General features: G+C 39.7%; 1 pseudogene; it reads left to right on the plus strand.

The window, feature by feature from the left end:
- Window positions 1-9316: 9316 nt before the first annotated feature.
- Window positions 9317-15482, plus strand: LOC145513678 (olfactory receptor 4A15-like; annotated as a pseudogene).
- The last annotated feature ends 865 nt before the right edge of the window (window positions 15483-16347 follow it).

Raw genomic sequence — 16347 nt, forward strand, 5'->3', positions numbered from 1 at the left:
ATTTTATGTGAGCTAGAAGGAAAGAGTACATGTAGTTGACAATAGGGAGTTTAAAAATAATAATTAAGTAAAGAAAGAATGTTATAAGCCAGAGAAGAGTTTTTAGGATTTGAAAGAGAAATAGTTACACCACAAGTATGAATTATTTAGTGAGTTTTGATAGAATTCAGAAAAGAGAGTAGCTTAAGAAACACTGAGACATTCAGATAAAAATTATATTTATGCAGTAGAGATGTATATCACCTTTTGTCATCATTTACCAATATTGCAGTCTGATTAGATAGTCATAAAAAGTCTTTCTGATTTTGATTTGCTTTCTTATTTGTATTTTTATCTATGTAAGAAATTCAGTATGACTATTTTTGTTTATTTGGAACTTCTTTTTCTATTTATAAATTACTAAAGCATATATAATTACTAACTTTGTAATAATTTTATTTCACCAAGAACTTTGGAATTGCTTTGGCTCAAGGAAAAAATTATGTTTCTCCATTTGAAAATGGGAATATGTGAATTATACAACTAGGAATATATATATATTTTGTTTTTAGCTTTGGTAAAATTTAAGGCTAATCATTTTAAGTTGTTTACCCTAAGTGAAAGTAAATCATAGCTGCTACAATCGGATTCTGTTCCTATGAGGTTTTCAGAATAGAAAATTCCGGGCAGGTGGCAGAGTTTTGATTGAAGTCTTCTACTTCAAGAAAAGGAATATTATTTTCCTTTGAAAAAGGCTGCATACTGTATCTAATTCAGATACTTCCTCAAATATACTCTATCTAGTATGTCTTCTGGACATGCTTTGAATATCGAGTTCCTTTGACCATTGTCACCACATCTCTTGCAGACAGAGAATAAGATCTAATTCCTGTCCAGGGTTTTATAATAAACACTGTAGAACCTCATAGAAATCTGAATGTGCAACCTCATGAAGAATGCTTGCTTACCAGTGCTCTGATAAAGAGTGGGACTCTTGAGATCTAGAACAGACACACTTGTATGAAGATAAGTAAGAACTGTGAGTGTACACATATTCACATAAGTAGTTTCCTCTTTCTTGAAAGAGAGGAAAGAGCAGTCTCCTCTAGCCTACACACCACATTACTGCCTCATTTGAAGGAAAAAAAAAAAGTACTATCATGTAAAGATGTTTATTCTTCTCATGAACTTCCTCCTTCATCTCTTACTGCTTCCAAACAGCTAACCAGGGTCAAGTCAAAGGAAAGTACAAACAAGAAAGGGTTTTAATGTAGACTAACATCATTGAAAATGCCTCATAGAGAAACTATGTGTTTTGTTTTACTTACAGAACCAACTATTAGATCCATGGCAAAGAACTACAAGACATAGCTGCTAACATATGAAAGATTGAATAGTCCACTTTTTCTTTGGTTGTAGGTAGTGACAATGTCTTAACGAACTCTGCTATTTTGAGGTGTGGAAGCTTAGGAGTGAATAAGATTTGAACTTAATTAACATTTAAAGGACTTAGATCCCAAAGTTTCCAGGAGGGGAATTTGGGAAGTATGATATTAGTATGTCCATGTTCAGTGGATATAAAAGAGTCCAATTAAAAGAACTGTGAACTGACTGATATGGCAACTGAGAATTTTTTTTTAATGTTTTAAAAAATATCTTTATTATCAGTGCTTTTAAACCCTGTTCCTCCTGCCTTCCAGAATAAATGTAACTTCCAACAAAACTTGCAAGTTTCTTTTCTTTTTATTGACGGCATTCATATTGTTTTAATTAATTATTTTAATTGGAGGTTAATTACTTTACAATATTGCAGTGGTTTTTGCCATACATTGACATGAATCAGCCATGGGAGCACATGTGTCCCCCATCCTGAACCCCCCTTTCACCTCGCTTCCCGTCCTATCCCTCAGGGTTGTCCCAGTGCACCAGCTTTGAGTGCCCTGTTTCATGCATCAAACTTGTACTAGTGATCTATTTCACATATGGTAACATACAGGTTTCAATGCTATTCTCTAAAATCATCCCACCCTGACCTTTTCCCACAGAGTCCAAAAGTCTGTTCTTTATGTCTGTGTCTCTTTTGCTGTCTTGCATATAGGGTCATTGTGACCATCTTTCTAAATTCTACATATGTGTGTTAATATATTATATTGGTGTTTTTCTTTCTGACTTATTTCACTCTATATAATAGGCCTCAGTTTAATCCACCTCATTAGAACTGATTCAAATGTGTTCTTTTTGATAGCTGAGTAATATTCCATTGTGTATATATAGCACAGCTTTCTTACATTCACCTGCTGATGAATATTGAGGTTGCTTCCATGTCCTAGCTATTAGAAACAGTGCTGCAATGAATATTGGGGTACACGTATCTCATTCAATTCTGGTTTCCTCAGTGTGTATGCCCAGCAGTGGGATTGCTAGGTCGTTTGGCAGTTCTATTTCATTTTTTTAAGGAGTCACCATACTGTTCTCCATAATGGCTATATTAGTTTGCATTCCCACCAACAGTGTAAGAGAGTTCCCTTTTCTCTGCACCCTCTCCAGCATGTATTGTTTGCAGACTTTTGATAGCAGCCGTTCTGATCGGCGTGAGATGGTTCTGCATTGTGGTTTTGATTTGCATTTCTCTGATAATGAGTGATGTTGAGCATCTTTTCATGTGTTTGCTAGCCATCTGTATGTCTTCTTTGGAGAAATGTCAGTTTAGTTCTTTGGTCCATTTTTTGATTTGGTCATTTATTTTGCTGTAATTGAGCTGCATGAACTGCTTATATATGTTTGAAATTAGTTATTTGTCAGTTGCTTCATTTGCTACTATTTTCTCCCATTCTGAAGGCTGTCTTTTCACCTTGCTTAAAGTTTCCTTCATTGTTCAAACACTTTTAAGTTTAATTAGGTCGCATTTGTTTATTTTTTCTTTTATTTCCATTACTCTGGGAAATGGGTCATAGAGGATCTTGCTGTGATTTATGTCAGAGAGTGTTTTGCCTTTGTTTTCTTCTAAGAGTTTTATAGTTTCTGGTCTTACGTTTAGATCGTTAATCTATTTTGAGTTTATTTTTTTGTACGGTGTTAGAAAGTGTTCTAGTGTCATTCTTTTACAGGTGGTTGACCAGTTTTCTCAGCACCACTTGTTAAAGAGATTGTCTTTTCTCCATTGTATATTCTTGTGATGACAATCATAATACACTCTATGAAGTTAAGTGACGTGTTAGTCACTCAGTCATTTGCGACTGAGTGCAAATGTGACTCTTTGTGACCCCATGAACTGTAGCCTCCCAGGCTCCTCTGTCTGTGGAATTCTACAGGCAAGAATTACTGGAGTGGCTTGCCATTTCCTTCTCCAGATCTTCCTGAACCAGGGATCAAACCCAGGTTTTCTGCTTTGTTGGAAGATTCTTTACCATCTGAGCCACTCGGGAGGCCCTACTGTAGTCTATAAATGTATCAAATTAACAGGTGGTACACCTTAAACTCTATTAGCCTTTGCCCTGCTTCATTCTGTACTCCAAGGCCAAATTTGCCTGTTATGCCAGGTGTTTCCGGACTTCCTATTTTTGCATTCCAGTCCCCTATAATGAAAAGGACATCTTTTTTGGGTGTTAGTTCTAGAAGGTCTTGTAGGTCTTCATAGAACCATTCAATTTCAGCTTCTTCAGCGTTACTGGTCTGGGCATAGACTTGGATTACTGTGATATTGAATGGTTTGCCTTGGAAACAAACAGAGATCATTCTATCGTTTTTGAGATTGCACCCAAGTACTGCATTTTGGACTCTTGCTGACCATGATGGCTACTCCATTTCTTCTAAGGGATTCTTGCCCACAGTAGTAGATATAATGGTCATCTGAGTTAAATTCACCCATTCCAGTCCATCTTAGTGTGCTGATTCCTAGAATGTCGACGTTCACTCTTGCCATCTCCTGTTTGACCACTTCCAGTTTGCCTTGATTCATGAACATAAAATTCCAGGTTCCTATGCAATATTGCTCTTTACAGTATTGGACTTTGCTTATATCACAAGTCACATCCACAGCTGGGTACCGTTTTTGCTTTGGCTCCATCCCATCATTCTTTCTGGAGTTATTTCTCCACTGATCTCCTGTAGCATATTGGGCACCAAAGGCTAATAGAGTTTTGCCAAGAGAACGCAATGGTCATAGCAAACACCCTCTTCCAACAACACAAGAGAAGATTCTGCATGTGGACATCACCAGATGGTCAACACCAAAATCAGATTGATTATATTCTTTGCAGCCAAAGATGGAGAAGCTCTATACACTCAGCAAAAACAAGACCAGCAGCAGACTGTGGCTCAGATCATGAACTGCTTATTGCCAAATTCAGACTTAAATTGAAGAAAGTAGGGAAAACCACTAGTCCATTCAGGTATGACCTAGATCAAATCCCTTATGAGTATACAGTAGAAGTGAGAAATAGATTTAAGAGACTAGATCTGATAGACAGAGTGCCTGATGAACTATGGACAGAGGTTCTTGACATTGTAGAGGAGACAGGGAGCAAGACCATCCCCATGGAAAAGAAATGCAAAGAAGCAAAATGACTGTCTGAGGAGGCCTTACAGATAGCTGGGAAGAGAAGAGAAGCGAAAAGCAAAGGAGAAACGGAAAGATATTCCCATCTGAATGCAGAGTTCCAAAGAATAGCAAGGAGAGATAAGAAAGCCTTCCTCATTGATCAATGGAAAGAAGTAGAGGAAAACAATAGATTGGGAAAGACTAGAGATCTCTTCAAGAAAATTAGAGATACCAAGGGAACATTTCATGCAAAGATAGGCTCAATAAAGGACAGAAATGGTATGGACCTAAAAGAAGTAGAAGATATTAAGAAGAGGTGGTAAGAATACACAGAAGAAGTGTACAAAAAAGATCTTCATGACCCAGATAATCACGATGGCGTGATCACTCACCTAGAGCCAGACATCCTGGAATGTGAAGTCAAGTGGGCCTTAGAAAGCATCACTATGAACAAAGCTAGTGGAGGTGATGGAATTCCAGTTGAGCTGTTTCAAATACTCAAAGATGATGCTGTGAAAGTGCTGCACTCGATATGCCAGCAAATCTGGAAAACTCAGCAGTGGCCACAGGACTGGAAGAGGTCAGTCTTCGTTCCAATCCCAAAGAAAGGCAATGACAAAGAATGCTCAAACTACCGCACAATTGGACTCATCTCACATGCTAGTAAAGTAATGCTCAAAATTCTCCAAGCCAGGCTTCAGCAATACGTGAACCGTGAACTTCCAGATGTTCAAGCTGGTTTTAGAAAAGGCAGAGGAACCAGAGATCAAATTGCCAATATCCGCTGGATCATCGAGAAAGCAAGAGAGTTCCAGAAAAACATCTATTTCTGCTTTGTTGACTATGCCAAAGCCTTTGACTGTGTGGATCACAATAAACTGTGGAAAATTCTGAAAGCGATGGGAATACCAGATCATCTGACCTGCCTCTTGAGAAACCTGTATGCAGGTCAGGAAGCAACAGTTAGAACTGGACATGGAACAACACTCTGGTTCCAAATAGGAAAAGGAGTCCGTCAAGGCTGTATATTGTCACTCTGCTTATTTAACTTCTATGCAGAGTACATCGTGAGAAACGCTGGGCTGGAAGAATCACAAGCTGGTATCAAGATTGCTGGGAGAAATATCAGTAACCTCAGATATGCAGATGACACCACCCTTACGGCAGAAAGTGAAGAAGACCTAAAGAGCCTCTTGATGAAAGTGAAAGAGGAGTGTGAAAAAGTTGGCTTAAAGCTCAACGTTCAGAAAACTAAGATCATGGCATCTGGTCCCATCACTTCATGGGAAATAGATGGGGAAACTGTGGAAAAAGTGTCAGACTTTATTTTTTTGGGCTCCAAAACCACTGCTGATGGTGATTGCAGCCATGAAATTAAACGACGCTTACTCCTTGGAAGGAAGGTTATGGCTCACCTTGATAGCATATTTAAAAGCAGAGACATTACTTTTCCAACAAAGGTACGTCTAGTCAAGGCCTGGGTGTTCATTGGAAGGACTGATGTTGAAGCTGAATCTCCAATACTTTGGCCACCTCATGCGAAGAGTTGACTCATTGGAAAAGACCTTAATGCTGGATAGGATTGGGGGCAGGAAGAGAAGGGGACCACAGAGGATGAGATGGTTGGATGGCATCACTGACTCAATGGACATGGGTGTGGGTAGACTCCGGGAGTTGACGATGGACAGGGAGGCCTGGTGTGCTGCAATTCATGGTGTCGCAAAGAGTCAGACACGACTGAGCGACTGAACTGAGCTGAACTGAACACCTTAAACTTCCACAGGGTTATATGTCCAATATAGTTCAATAAAAGAAATGCCTAGCATCTTTTTGAAAGTTCTATCTTAGTTTAAGGGAACTAAAATAACCTTGATGTGCAGTGGAAGAGATCACAACATGTGAAATTCCTTAAATAAAATTTTATTGACTTTAAATATGTTTGCCTTATGTTTCATGTAACTAAAAAAAGAAAACTATGCTTAAAAACCTGTCTATAGAACGAAAAATTTTTGGACATGAGGCACTCACCCTGTTTTGAAATTTGATATAGTTTCGTTTTGTATTGTTTCTCCCAAGAAAAAAAGGTGGTGTGGTTCTAATCCCCAGTGCCTCAGAATGTGAATTTATCTAGCAATAATCTTGTGGTGTAAGTGCCTGATAATCAGTTTTTTGGAGTGAAATGTAAGTGGCTAACATTAAGCTTTTGGTTGTCCAGGCAACCATTTCAAAGTCATCCATCTTCAGCATCAACAGCTACACAACCAGATAAGGAGCCAGACCTCTCCATCCACACAGTTCACCTTTACAAAGCCCTGGGTGATCTATACCTAACCATTTACAGGACACCAAATTTTCCCTCCTGTGATTTAGCCACACTCTTATGTTTTAAATTCACCAATAAAAAGTGAACCCAAAGAAACATAGACACCCCATCCCTGAGTCCAGTGAAGGCAGAATCTCAGAGTCTCTTTTTCTCTCCTCAACATCTCTCTCTTTCTCATCTCTATCCCTGTTTTTCTGTGTCTCAACATTTCCCTGTGTGGTCCCAGGCATGCTGCATATCCTTCATGAACCCTGAGTAATAAGCCTTGTTTTTTCAGACTTCCCTGCTGGTTGTTGCTGAGGTGTATCTTGCATTCATAATATGAACCACAAGGGTCCACCTACTCACAGAGTTGGTTCTGACTGAAAAAATGTCTACTGGGATTCCCCAGGAGCACCAGGCACAGAGGGTAGCCAGGATTCCTATTTAACAGCATTACTCTCCATTGGCTGAGACTGACATATTTACAGAGGTAGTGAAGTTATTTATTTCCCTATAGGGATAAAAAGATGATATCATTCTAAGAACTGTCTTAAAAATTTTAGGGGGTTATTTGCTAGGTTAAAGCAGTGCCTAAAAAAGAAAAACAAAACAAAACAAAACAAACAAAACAAGAATCTCTTGCAGTCTCAAGTCAACTGGTCTGGCCATACAGACATAACAAAATGAGAAGGGCTAAACAACTGGATGGTATTTTTCTACTTGAGGTTGATATGAAAAAAAAAAGGCTACATTAGATAAATTACCCTGGGAAAAGTTTAGTTGCTATATTTCTATGTAAACATAAATATCTGCTTGTCTTTTTGATAAATTATCCTAACCTGGTAAACTTTGTTTTTTTGTGTGCACTTTGGAGTTTATTTTAAAACTCTATAATGCAAATAAAAACAGTCGCCTGAATAATGAGAAGACTCAAAGGAGAAAATGGACAGACCGCTGAATGAAATAAACAATTTCCTCAAACAATAATACCGCTTTTCACCTTCCGTTGTCATACTGTATGAAATAAGAATTCCAGGTCTTTGTGAATAACTTAAAATTTCTTCCTTCAGATTCTAAACAAACCCCCACAAGGTAAGACTAATAGTAAATAGTGGGAACCAGGTTTCACGATTGTGTGATATTCTTTATTATGTAAGACATTAAATCATATTAAAATAACTCAAAATTACATTCCAGTTCTAGTTTTACCACTAAAACTAAAAACGTGCGACCTTGGGGAAATGAATGAATGTTCTGAGCTTTAGTATCTTCAAATATAATATGAGGATTCCTGTTCTTGTTACCATAAATATTAGATGTGATCCATTAAACTGTGGTTACATGATCGGAATCCATTGTGGGAGTTTTGAGCAGTGAAGGAATATGATCAGAACAAGATGAAAGAAAAGCATATGGGTTAGTAACAAGTTGTTACAGGCCAGAATAGAAGTGGGCATACCTGGCAGGAGGCTGCTGAAGTGGCCAGAAAGAAAATGGAGTAGGGATGATTAAATTTGTAATACATTTTGAAAGTAGAGACAGCAGAATTTCTTAAAGGCATGAATAAGTCATAGAAGACCAGTAAAGGAGTGAAGAAGACTATAGGCTTTACTGTCTGAGCAATAGTATTGAAGGTGGTATGTTGAATGAGATGGGGAACAACTTTTATATTGTGAAACATTCTTAATTTTGTTTTATAAATGCTAAATTGCTATCTAACTTCAAATGTCCAAAACTGGAGGTATTGCATATACAAACGTTAAATTAGAGTAGGAATAGGGGTCAAGACAAAATTGGAACTGCTTCAGTATTTATTTGACAGGAAAATGTGGAATATCCAAATAAGACCCTCAGAAAGAAGCCTCAGTGAGTTCTGAGACAGCCCAGGGGGACTTATATTCATAGTTCCATTTACTATTACTTAATATGGACATTAGTTTAAGTTTGTCTCAAGTATCACACCTTTGTAAGTTTATAAATGGTTTACATATTCATGGAATTCCCTTCTCATCTTCCCTTAGGATTCTGTCAATATGCTTATAATTTCACTTTTTACATTTTTCTGGGCTTCCCAGATGACATTTGTGGTGAAGAATCCACCTGCCAATTCAGGAGACGCAAGAGACATGAGTTCAATTCCTGAGGCAGGAAGTTCCCCTGGAATTGGAAATGGCACCCCACTCCAATATTCTTGCCTGGAAAAATACCATGAACAGGGGAGCTTGGTGGGCTGCAGTCCATGGGGATGCAAATAGTCTGACATGACTGAGCACATACACACATTGATCTGGAATTGTCTGATCCTTTACCCTGTGTTCAACTTGATTAACACAATGTCTATGATGCATTAGGATTATATAGATACTCCATACAACTGATTTTAAATAAATGGATACACAAAAGATGTGACTTAGATTGCACTTAAAAGTTTTCCCCTCTGTGTTGTAGGTAAACTGCTTCTAATATATGAACTGAGTTCTTACACAGACTTGATGAAACCAAGGAACAAAGTAACAAAATGTGTCCTCTTGGGGATGACTGAAAGTGTCCAGGGTCAGAAAATACTATTTGTCATCTTCTTGCTCATCTATGTTGTGACCATGGTGGGTAACTTACTCATTGTCCTGACCGTGATGTTCAGTTCAACTATGAATTCCCCTATGTGCTTCTTTCTTGGCTACTTATCATTTATAGATGCTGTTTATTCTACTACTGTCACCCCAAAAATGATTATAAACTTACTTTCTGAGAAGAAAACCATTTCCTTCCAAGCTCGCATGGCCCAGCTTTTTATTTATTTATTTTTTGGGGGACTTGATTTATTTTCCATAACATTATGTTTTCGAAACTCATTTATGTTGTTGCTCCTCCTCTTCACTTTCATACTCGTTAGTTTTTTTTTCTTTCTCTTCAAATAAACATGTTGTTTTCATGTGTCAACTCCTTGATTCAATGTAGCCAGCCATGACATGTATATAAGTGGAGTGACTCTAAGTCAGATCTTCTGGGTGGCCTTGATGGCTGGGGCTGTCCCTGCTTTTTTTTCTTCTTCTTCTTTTTTTTAATAAATTTATTTGTTTTAGTTGGGGGCTAATTACTTTACAATATTGTAGTGGTTTTTGCCATATATTGACATGAATCAGTCATGGGTTTACATGTGTTCCCCATCCTGAACCCCTGTCCCACCTCCCTCCCCATCCCATCCCTCTGGGTCATCCCATTGCCTCAGCCCTGAGCATTTGTCTCATGCATCGAACCTGGAATGGTGTTCTGTTTCACATATGAAAATATACATGTTTCAATGCTATTCTCTCAGAACGTCCCACCCTCACCTTCTCCCTCAGAGTCCATAAGACTGTTCTATGCATCTCTGTCTCTTATTCTGTCTTGCATATAGGGTTATCGTTACCATCTTTCAAACTCCATATATACGCATTAGTATACTGTATTGGTGTTTTTCTTTCTGGCTTACTTCACTCTGTATAATGGGCTCCAGTTTCATCCATCTCGATAGAACCGATTCAAATGTATTTTTTTAATGGCTGAGTAATATTCCACTGTGTATATGTACCACAACTTCCTTATCCATTCGTCTGCTGATGGACATCTAGGTTGCTTCCATGTCCTGGCTATTGTAAACAGTGCTGCGATGAACATTGGGGTACATGCATCTCTTTCAATTCTGGTTTCCTCGGTGTGTATGCCCAGCAGTGGGATTGCTGGGTCATATGGCAGTTCTATTCCCAGTTTTTTAAGGAATCTCCACACTGTTCTCCATAGTGGCTGTACTAGTTTGCATTCCCACCAACAGTGTAAGAGGGTTCCCTTTTCTCTACACCCTCTCCAGCATTTATTGCTTGTAGACTTTTGGATAGCAGCCATTCTGACTGGTGTGAAATGGTACCTCATTGTGGTTTTGATTTGCATTTCTCTAATAATGAGTGATGTTGAGCATCTTTTCATGTGTTTGTTAGCCATCTGTATGTCTTCTTTGGAGAAATGTCTGTTTAGTTCTTTGGCCCATTTTTTGATTGGGTCGTTTATTTTTCTGGAATTGAGCTGCAGGAGTTGCTTGTATATTTTTGAGATTAATTGTTTGTCTGTTGCTTCGTTTGCTATTATTTTCTCCCATTCTGAAGGCTGTCTTTTCACCTGGCTTATAGTTTCCTTTGTTGTGCAAAAGCTTTTAATTTTAATTAGGTCCCATTTGTTTATTTTTGCTTTTATTTCCAATATTCTGGGAAGTGGGTCATGGAGGATCCTGCTGTGATTTATGTCGGAGAGTGTTTTGCCTATGTTTTCCTTTAGGAGTTTTATAGTTTCTTGCCTTATATTTAGATCTTTAATCCATTTTGAGTTTATTTTTGTGTCTGATGTTAGAAAGTGTTCTAGTTTCATTCTTTTACAAATGGCCCAGCTTTTTATAGAGCACTTATTTGGTGGTATGGAGGTTTTACTCCTGGTGGTTATGACCTATGACTGCTATGTGGCAATATGCAAACCCTTGCATTATATGACCATCATGAATCAGCGAGTGTGTGTTATACTTCTTCTCCTGGCCTGGGTTGGTGGGTTTTTACATGCTGTAGTTTAACTTCTCTTTGTTTACAGCCTTCCCTTCTGTGGCCCCAATGTCATTGACCACTTCATCTGTGACATGTACTCCTTGTTGAAACTTGCCTGCACTGACACCTACATTATTGGCCTCACAGTGGTTGCCAATGATGGGGCGATCTGTGTGATCATCTTCATGCTCTTACTCATCTCCTATGGGGTCATTCTGCACTCCCTGAAGAATCTTAGTCAGGAAGGGAGGCACAAAGACTTGTCCATTTGTGGTTCCCACATCACTGTGGTGCTCCTCTTCTTTGTGCCCTGTATTTTTCTGTACGTGAGACCTCCTTCCACCTTCAGTTCAGTTCAGTTCAGTCTCTCAGTCGTGTCCGACTCTTTGTGACCCCAAGAATTGCAGCACGCCAGGCCTCTCTGTCCATCAGCAACACCCGGAGTCTACCCAAACCCATGTTCATCGAATCGGTGATGCCATCCAACCATCTCATCCTCTGTCGTCCCCTTCTCCTCCCGCCCCCAATCCTACCCAGCATTAGGGTCTTTTCCAATGAGTCAACACTTAGCATGAGGTGGCCAAAGTATTGGAGTTTCAGCGTCAAAATCAGACCTTCCAATGAACACCCAGGATTGATCTCTTTTAGGATGGATTGATTGGATCTCCTTGCAGTCCAAGGGCCTCTCAAGAGTCTTCTCCAACACCACAGTTCAAAAGCATCAATTCTGTGGCGCTCAGCTTTCTTCACCGTCCAACTCTCACATCCATACATGACCACTGGAAAAACCATAGCCTTGAGTAGATGGACTTTTGTTGGCAAAGTAATGTCTCTGCTTTTAAATATGCTGTCTAGGTTGGCCATAACCTTCCTTCCAAGGAGTAAGCGTCGTTTAATTTCATGGCTGCAGTCACCATCAGCAGTGATTCTGGAGCCCAAAAAAAGAAAGTCTGACACTGTTTCCACTGTTTCCCCATCTATTTCCCATGAAGTGATGGGACCAGATGCCATGATCTTAGTTTTCTGAACGTTGAGCTTTAAGCCAACTTTTTCACTCTCCTCCTTCACCTTCATCAAGAGTCTCTTTAGTTCGTCTTCATTCTCTGCCATAAGGGTGGTGTCATCTGCATATCTGAGGTTTTTGATATTTCTCCCGGCAATCTTGATTCCAGCTTGTGCTTCCTCCAGCCTAGCGTTTCTCAAGATGTACTCTGCATATAAGTTAAATAAGCAGGGTGACAATATACAGCCTTGACGGACTCCTTTTCCTATTTGGAACCAGAGTGTTGTTCCATGTCCAGTTCTAACTGTTGCTTCCTGACCTGCATATAGGTTTCTCAAGAGACAGGTCAGATGGTCTGGTATTCCCATCTCTTTCAGAATTTTCCACAGTTTATTGTGATCCACACAGTCAAAGGCTTTGGCATAGTCAATAAAGCAGAAATAGATGTTTTTCTGGAACTCTCTTGCTTTTTCGATGATCCAGCGGATATTGGCAATTTGATCTCTGGTTCCTCTGCCTTTTCTAAAACCAGCTTGAACATCTGGAAGTTCACGGTTCATGTATTGCTGAAGTCTGGCTTGGAGAATTTTGAGCATTACTTTACTAGCATGTGAGATGAGTGCAATTGTGCGATAGTTTGAGCATTCTTTGGCATTGCCTTTCTTTGGGATTGGAACGAAGACTGACCTCTTCCAGTCCTGTGGCCACTGCTGAGTTTTCCAGATTTGCTGGCATATCGAGTGTAGCACTTTCACAGCATCACCTTTGAGGATTTGAAATAGCTCAGCTGGAATTCCATCATCTCCACTAGCTTTGTTCGTAGTGATGTTTCTAAGGCCCACTTGACTTCACATTCCAGGATGTCTGGCTCTAGGTGAGTGATCACACCATCATGATTATCTGGGTCATGAAGATCTGTTTTGTACAGTTCTTCTGTGTATTCTTGCCACCTCTTCTTAGTATCTTCTGCTTCTGTTAGGTCCATACCATTTCTGTCCTTTATCGAGCCCATCTTTGCATGAAATGTTCCTTTGGTATCTCTAATTTTCTTGAAGAGATCTCTAGTCTTTCCCAATCTGTTGTTTTCCTCTATTTCTTTGCACTAATCCTGAGGAAGGCTTTCTTATCTCTCCTTGCTATTCTTTGGAACTCTGCATTCAGATGGGAATATCGTTCCTTTTCTCCTTTGCTTTTCGCTTCTCTTCTCTTCCCAGCTATCTGTAAAGCCTCCTCAGACAGCCATTTTGCTTTTTTGCATTTCTTTTCCATGGGGATTTTCTTGATCCCTGTCTCTTGTACAGTGTCACGAACCTCTGTCCATAGTTCATCAGGCACTCTGTCTATCAGGTCTAGTCCCTTAAATCTATTTCTCACTTCCACTGTATACTCATAAGGGATTTGATCTAGGTAATACCTGAATGGACTAGTGGTTTTCCCTACTTTCTTCAATTTAAGTCTGAATTTGGCAATAAGCAGTTCATGATCTGAGCCACAGTCTGCTGCTGGTCTTGTTCTTGCTGACTGTATAGAGCTTCTCCATCTTTGGCTGCAAAGAATATAATCAATCTGATTTCGGTGTTGACCATCTGGTGATGTCTATGTGTAGAGTCTTCTCTTGTGTTGTTGGAAGAGGGTGTTTGCTATGACCATTGCGTTCTCTTGGCAAAACTCTATTAGCCTTTGCCCTGCTTCATTCTGTACTCCAAGACCAAACTTGCGTGTTACGCCAGGTGTTTCCGGACTTCCTATTTTTGCATTCCAGTCCCCTATAATGAAAAGGACATCTTTTTTGGGTGTTAGTTCTAGAAGGTCTTGTAGGTCTTCATACAACCATTCAACTTCAGCTTCTTCAGCGTTACTGGTCGGGGCATAGACTTGGATTACCGTGATATTGAATGGTTTGCCTTGGAAACGAACAGAGATCATTCTGTCATTTTTGAGATTGCATCCAAGTACTGCACTTTGGACTCTTTTGTTGACCATGATGGCTACTCCATTTCTTCTAAGGGATTCTTGCCCACAGTAGTAGATATAATGGTCATCTGAGTTAAATTCACCCATTCCAGTCCATCTTAGTGTGCTGATTCCTAGAATGTCGACGTTCACTCTTGCCATCTCCTGTTTGACCACTTCCAGTTTGCCTTGATTCAAGGACCTAACATTCCAGGTTCCTATGCAATATTGCTCTTTACAGCATTGGAGTTTGCGTCTATCACCAGTCATATCCACAGTTGTGTATCGTTTTTGCTTTGGCTCCATCCCATCATTCTTTCTGGAGTTATTTCTCCACTTATCTCCATTAGCATATTGGGCACCTACTGACCTGGGGAGTTCATCTTTCAGTGTCCTATCCTTTTGTCTTTTCATACTGTTCATGGGGTTCTCAAGGCAAGAATACCGAAGTTGTTTGCCATGCCCTTCTCCAGTGGACCACAATCTGTCAAACCTCTCCACCTTGACCCATCCGTCTTGGGTGGCACCACACGGCATGGCTTAGTTTCATTGACATAGACAAGGCTGTGGTCCGTGTGATCAGAGTAACTAGTTTTCTGTAATTTTAGTTTTAGTGTGTCTGCCCTTTGATGCCCTCTCGCAACACTTACCGTCTTACTTGGGTTTCTCTTACCTTGGGCCTTGGGTAATTCCTCTCGCCGCCGCCGCTGCCGCTGGCCCCAGCCCCTCGCTGGGCCTAGGTCCTGTCAGCCGCCGTCCCCGGCCCCCGGCCCGGCGTAGCCCCTCTCGGCCGCCACCCCCGGCCCCCGTGCCCCGGCCTGGCCTAGGCCCTCTCGGCCGCCGCCACGGCTCAGCGCAGAAGCGAAGCGGCTGCGACGGCTCGGCGCAGAAGCGTGGCCGAGAGGAGCTAGGCCGGGCTGGGGGCCGGGAGCCGGGGGCGGCGGCCGAGAGGGGCTACGCCGGGCCGGGGGCCGGGGGGGGCGGTGGCTGAGAGGGCCTTCCACCTTACCCATTGATAAATCCTTGACTGTATTTTGTACCATTATCACTCCTATGCTGAACTCTCTAATCTACACTCTGAGAAATAGAGAGATAAAAATTGCCATGAGAAAGCTGTGGATCAGAAAAAGAAAATGAGGCAGTGGAATATGTATCACCTATTTTCAGTGAAAAATTCCTGTTTCCACATAAGATATGTATGCTTATTTAACTGTAGTAAATTTTCCTCAGATTTAATAAAGTGGGCAGATTAAAAACATGTATTATATGAACAAAATATACTTTAAGTTTTTCATATTTTTTAAGTGTATATATATTTAGAAAACTTTTGCAATTTCTTAGGAAAATATACAGAGCTTTTAGGTGTAAAATTACCTCTGTTAGACTATATATGTATGTTCTATGTAATGAGTTATCCTAGAGTTAATACTGTGAAAGTGCAGGATTTTCATGTTTCTATCTTAAATAATTCATTTTTTAAGAGCTAATAGACTCATTATAGATTTCAGAAAAATAAAATATGAAATAAGAAGTAGAAAATTGATTAACTCCTCTTTAAACAAAGATATACCATATGAATATTCAAATATGTAGTTCAAATATGTAGCTTATTTTTGTATCTATAAGATACTTTACCACATTATTTTGTTCATATTGCTTAGCATATTAATGTAAAAGAACAGTGATTTTTCAGAGTTACAGTATTAATCATAAGGATACTATGTGAAAATAATATGCGTGAACAGGTAGACATGCAGAAAATAACTGAATTGTACTTATTTTCCCAAATAGGAAGTCATATTATCTCAAGTTTTCCAGCTTTGTTAGTGTTATATTTTCATAAAGATAATCACTTCCTCTTCCAGATAGTTTAGAATATCTGATTGCACCTCTGCTATTTTTCAGTATCCCCTTACTCTTGTTCATTTACAGTGTTTTAGAGACTTCTACAGAGACCAGTCTCTGCCTTTCATGAGTAAATTTAGTGTAATCCATAATCCAT

Source organism: Giraffa tippelskirchi, chromosome 7 (genome assembly GCF_054371585.1).
Source record: "Giraffa tippelskirchi isolate mGirTip1 chromosome 7, T2T-mGirTip1v1.2.pri, whole genome shotgun sequence".
In the NCBI taxonomy this organism is placed as follows: Eukaryota; Metazoa; Chordata; class Mammalia; order Artiodactyla; family Giraffidae; genus Giraffa; species Giraffa tippelskirchi.